The following is a 5717-nucleotide window of genomic DNA, read 5'->3' as shown; positions in this document are numbered from 1 at the left end:
ATTATTATTATCTATTTTGTTTATCAATACATTTCATATATACGTTAATATATCTATTAGTTTATCGTGTGTGAATTCACATTGTGTAATTATGTACAGTGTGTGTAATTCCCCATTACTATGGAACTATACACACACACACACACACACATATATATATATATATATATACATATATATATATATATATATGTATGTATGTATGTGTGTATATACATATATATATATATATATACATATATATATGTATGTATATATATATATATATATACATATATATATATATATGAAAAAGAGAATTAGGTGGGGGAAGGATAAACGAAGATGGGTTGGAAATGAATTTATAGCCCAAACATTGCGACCACCTTGGTCTTCTTCAGAGGACTACCGCAATACATTCATATCATGACAAGCTTTATACCCGTATATGCTATCCTTTTCATGTCCTTATACTGTTGCTCTCGCATTTATCATATTTTCCCTCAAATCATTTCCCCCTTCGCTACCTGCCACAACCGCTTCGCTCGAACTAAGTCAAAGGCCTTTGCGAAGTCCACGAAAAGCAAAAGAAATATATTTCCCGTTTTCTCTTTGGTGTCGGTCAGCCGGGCTGGATTAGAATTCTGATTCGTTGTTGTGTCTCTACCTAGGAGCTTTCTTCTTCAATCTCTATTCTTTCTACTATTCAAATTGTTTGAATCTGTTTAATGTGAATTTCGGTGATAATTTGTATGTGTTTAGAATGTGTGTGTTCGTGTGTGCTTTTGTGTGTGTGTATGTGTGTGTATGTGTGTGTTTGTGTTTGTGTGTGTGTGTGTGTGTATGTATGTATGTATAGGTGTGTGTGTTTGTGTGTGTATGTGTGTGTGTTTGTATTTGTGTGTGTTTGTGTATGTGTGATTGTGTGTGTATGTATGTATAGGTGTGTTTGTGTGTACGTGTGTGTGTTTGTGTGTGTTTGTGTATGAGTGTGACCGTGTGTGGGTATATACATGTATATATGCATGTATAATTGTTTATGTATGTAATATACTGTACACATCACCAGTTGCTTGTATATTTGTATTACGTTGAATTGACGTGTATGTGTGTGTATGTATGTGCACGTATGTATGTATGTATGTATGTATGTGTGTTTTGCGCTACCCCTTCTCCCCCACCCCCCACCCCCGGAACAAAGTTTTGATCGAAGCTGATATTATAAAATACAAATATTTCTTAATAATGGAAATCTTTAAAATTCGTAACTAATTCCCGTGTTGGGACCGAAAATGTCTTTCTAAAGAGTATCACACAATCAAAAAGTCCCTGATATTCGGAACAATTAATAATTCGGAATTTTATTTTCCGAATATTGGAAGGTTTCGGAATTTCATTTTCCGAATATTGGAAAGTTTCGGAATTTCGTTTCTCGAATATTGGAAGGTTTCGGAATTTCATTTTCCGATTATTGGAAGGTTTCGGAATTTCATTTTCCGAATATTGGAAGGTTTCGGAATTTCATTTTCCGAATATTGGAAGGATTTGGAATTTCATTTTCCGAATATTGGAAGGTTTCGGAATTTTATTTTTCTAATAGAGAGAACAGTGACCTTTCGAGATAATAATGACGTCATTGATGACGTTGTTAATTTGTAAATTTATTATAAAAATCGCGTAATGGCAGCGAAAATATAACATTAGTTTTGACCGTGACGGAGAAAGTTATTGTATTTTTTACACGCGCTGTATAATACATCAGATAGTGGATGTGAATAACAAAATCATAATACAAGAAATGCACTGAGAACAAGGTGTGTGTGTGTGTGTGCATGTGTGTGTGTGTGTGTGTGTATGTGTATGTGTGTGTGCGTGCGTGTGTGTGTGTATGTTTGTGTGTGTGTGTGTGAGAGAGAGATAGAGAGGAGAGAAATAAGAGAAAGAGAGGGTTTGGAAAAAGAGAGAAGGGAAGAGATAGAGAGAGGAAGGATGATAATAGAGAGTAAGAGAAAAGAGAGCGACCATGATTTTTTTTTTTTTTTTTTTTTTTTTTTTTTTTTTTTTTTTTTTTTTTTTTTTTTTTAATGAAGAGAATGAGTCTGTTTGGCCCGTCTGGATTATTTTGGGATTTTTCATTCCACGGGAATTTTTGAAAATGAAGAAAGGGGGGAGGGGAGGGGGGAAGGAGATGGGATGGGGGAGGAAGCACACCACTTGTACTCCCCCCATCCCCGCCCAAGTTGGGGGTTGGGAGGGGGGAATTGGGGAGAAGAAAATTGGGTTGGGGGAAATTAGTATGACCCTGCATGATACATTTTCAAATTGGGGTGAGGGGGGGCGTCCATTTTTTTTAACTATTCGTTTATTTATCATTTATATAATTATTCTGTTTTTATTTTATTTTTATTTTATTTTATCTTATTTTATCTTATTTTATCTTATTTTATTTTATTTTATTTTATTTTTTGATAACGATATCACTATGTACCAAAGGCCTTATCCTTATAATTGTATTAGCCACCCCCACCCCATCCCACTCCCATGACGTCATCAATAACGTCACTCATGACGTCACCCATGACGTCATCAATAACTTCACTCATGACGTCACCCATGACGTCACTATCTCATATCTCCTCATGGATAAAGGTCATCACTGTCTCCTGCCCACTGCCCGGGTCAGAAGCAATGCAGCGAGGCACAGTGCATACACGCACAGGGTCCCACCGCTTAGTTTACTTGGCGACCCACACTCCTCGTCCCCTCATGCGGAAATAGAGAAGACGAGGGGAAATCCCTTTGGACCGCGTCAATTTGTATTCCATTCACAAACATTTTCCATCCACAGCTACATTTGCTCTCTCCGTTTGCTGACCCAACGGACATAAAGTAAAAAAGGCAAAATAAAGTTATTATTAATAATAGTGATGATAATGAGGGTAGTAATGATAATGATAATAATGACAATAATAGTAATAATGATAATGATGGTGCTGATAATAATGATAGTAATGATAATAATAACGATAATTTAATGATAATATAATAATAATAATAATAATAATAATAATGATGATGATGATGATGATGATGATAACAATATGATAATAATAATAATAATAATAATAATAATATTATGATAATAATAATAATAATAACAATAGTAATAATAATAATAATAATAATAATAATAATAATAATGATAATAATAATAATAATAATAATAATAATAATAATAATAATAATAATAATAATAATAATAATAGCAGCAGTAATGATGATAATAACTGACATGTGAACAACCCCAACATCAAAACATCTCAGGGACCACATGACGTCATGGGGAGTGCACTGGAAAGGGATCCGAACTATACCAACACGGGGGAAAAGACCCGACAAGAAAGAATTCCCAAAATTACGCTCCCGGGAAAGGACCTGCTAGAAACAAAATCTCGTCTCTTTTTTTACAAGTGCCGTGATTATCGAATGGAAGAATGAAGCAGCCGGTTGTACCAATTCTTCCGAAATTGCTCTCTCTCTCTCTCTCTCTCTCTCTCTCTCTCTCTCTCTCTCTCTCTCTCTCTCTCCTGTCTCCCTCTCTTTTGTGTGTGTGTGTGTGTAATATTGCCCATAAGGATAGAAGCCCTAGAAAAACATTGGTCAGATCAACAACTGCAGTTCATTTCTAAGTGTATATATATATATATATATATATATATATATATATATATATATATATATATATATGTATGTATATATGTATTGGCGCGTTGACTTCTGTAATTGGTGTTACTTGTACAGTACTTTACCATGACCAAAAAGTATCTATATATGTACATATGTTTATGTGTATGTGTTTGTGTTTAGATATATACATGGGTGTATGTGTTTGCACGTATGATTTTATGTGTATGTGTGTTTACATGCATGTACACACATGTACACGCCACCTAACTTCCTCCACAAAGGCGAGTGTACATGTGAGTTTTTTGCGTTCGCCAGTGTGAGTTTTACTCATTACTCACACGCGTGTGCACCTGTGTGCGTGTGTGTATGTGTGTGTGTACATGTGTGTGTGTGCACATGCCCGAAGCATGAGCGTGGTAATGAGGGAATAGTTGTTGGACCACAGTCTACACGAGCCCAAACAAGGCAAAAGCGAGGAACCCACAACCCCATTTGTTTTTGGCTAATCAAGACCAGAAGGGGCCAATGTTCGACATATTTTTTCCGTACGGCGGCTTCAAAAGTGACGGGTAATAGCCCCCCCTTCCCCCCCTTTTTTTTTTAAAAAGGGGGGACGGTGGTGGAAGGGAAAGAGCCCCTCAATTTTTTTTTTTTTTTTAAAGAGGGGGGGGGACTCAAAATGGCCGCCAGGTTTTGTGTTTACCCGCATGGCTGGGCTTTCTCTCTCTCTCCTCTCTCTCTCTCTTTTTCTCTCTCTCTTTCTCTCTCTCTCTCTTACCCCCTCTCTCTCTGGCTCTCTCTCTCTTTCTCTCTCTCTCTCTCTCTCTCTCTCTCTCTCTCTCTCTCTCTCTCTCTCTCTCTCTCTCTCTCTGCCTCTCGGTCTCTCTGTCTGTCTGATTTCCTGTCTGCGTGTATATTTACCAACCTCTTTTTCAGTCTGTCTCATTTCCTGTATTCCCGTCCTCTTTTTGCCTGTATCTCTGCATGCCTGTCTATCATTCTATATATATATTTTGTCTGTCTTTTTCCCGTCTCTTTGCCTTTTCCTACCTGTCCACTTACTTCCTGTCTGTCATTCTGTCTTCTTCCTTTTTTATTTTCTGTTAGCCTTCTGTCTACCTGTCTTTGTATGTGTTTATCTGTCACTCTATCTGTCCGTCTGTCTGTCTGTCTATTTTTGTCCTTATTTATCTGTCTGTCTTCATGACGTGTGATATGTTTTTATCTGTCTGTCTGTCTGTCTTTGTCAGTCCATACGTCTATTTCTCTCTCTCTCTCTCTCTCTCTCTCTCTCTCTCTCTCTCTCTCTCTCTCTCTCTCTCTCTCTCTCTCTCTCTCTTAATCTCTCCTGATCATTATGAGAGTCTGTGGCAAAAAATGGTCAGAAAGAAAACGGATTAAAAAAATTGTTAGAAAACGGGGCGAGGGCAACTCGATTCCACGCATGCGCACTTGCGCGCGTATCAGTCCTCAACCCTCTCGCTGCGGTAAAACCCTTTAGAGACTTTACTCTGGCTAACGCACGGCAATTTTATTCATCTAATGCAGAAGCTCTCAACCCTTTTCCCCGTTTTCTACGCACCCCGAGAGTCACCAGACCATCGACCCGTACCTTCATTAACCTGACACAGAACAGAAAACGGAATTGTATTAAGACTAATTAAATATACAATGGCGCCGCAATTGATGTCAAACGGTTCAAATCCTAATGACTTTGTTCACCAGTTAGGATTGAACACAAAAAAATAGATGTACAATGCTCTCTCTCTCTCTCTCTCTCTCTCTCTCTCTCTCTCTCTCTCTCTCTCTCTCTCTCTGTCTCCCTGTAGATTTAAATGTTTAATTAATCTTTCGCTAGTTATCATAGTACCCCCTGGGAACCGCCCGCGTCCCTAGAACCCCTGAGAGGTTAGCGACCCCTAGGTTAAGTGCCCCTGGGGGAATTAGCGATCCCCAGGTTAATCCCTGATCCAATGGAAGAGGGACCCTCGATTGAAACTGATCGAGACCCAAAATATCACTGCAATTTTTTTTTTTCGCTGAATAAGATC

The sequence above is a fragment of the Oratosquilla oratoria genome, unplaced genomic scaffold (assembly GCF_046742065.1).
Source record: "Oratosquilla oratoria isolate Oo_2021 unplaced genomic scaffold, ASM4674206v1 SCAFFOLD53, whole genome shotgun sequence".
NCBI lineage: Eukaryota > Metazoa > Arthropoda > Malacostraca > Stomatopoda > Squillidae > Oratosquilla > Oratosquilla oratoria.
This window is presented reverse-complemented; position numbering follows the sequence as displayed.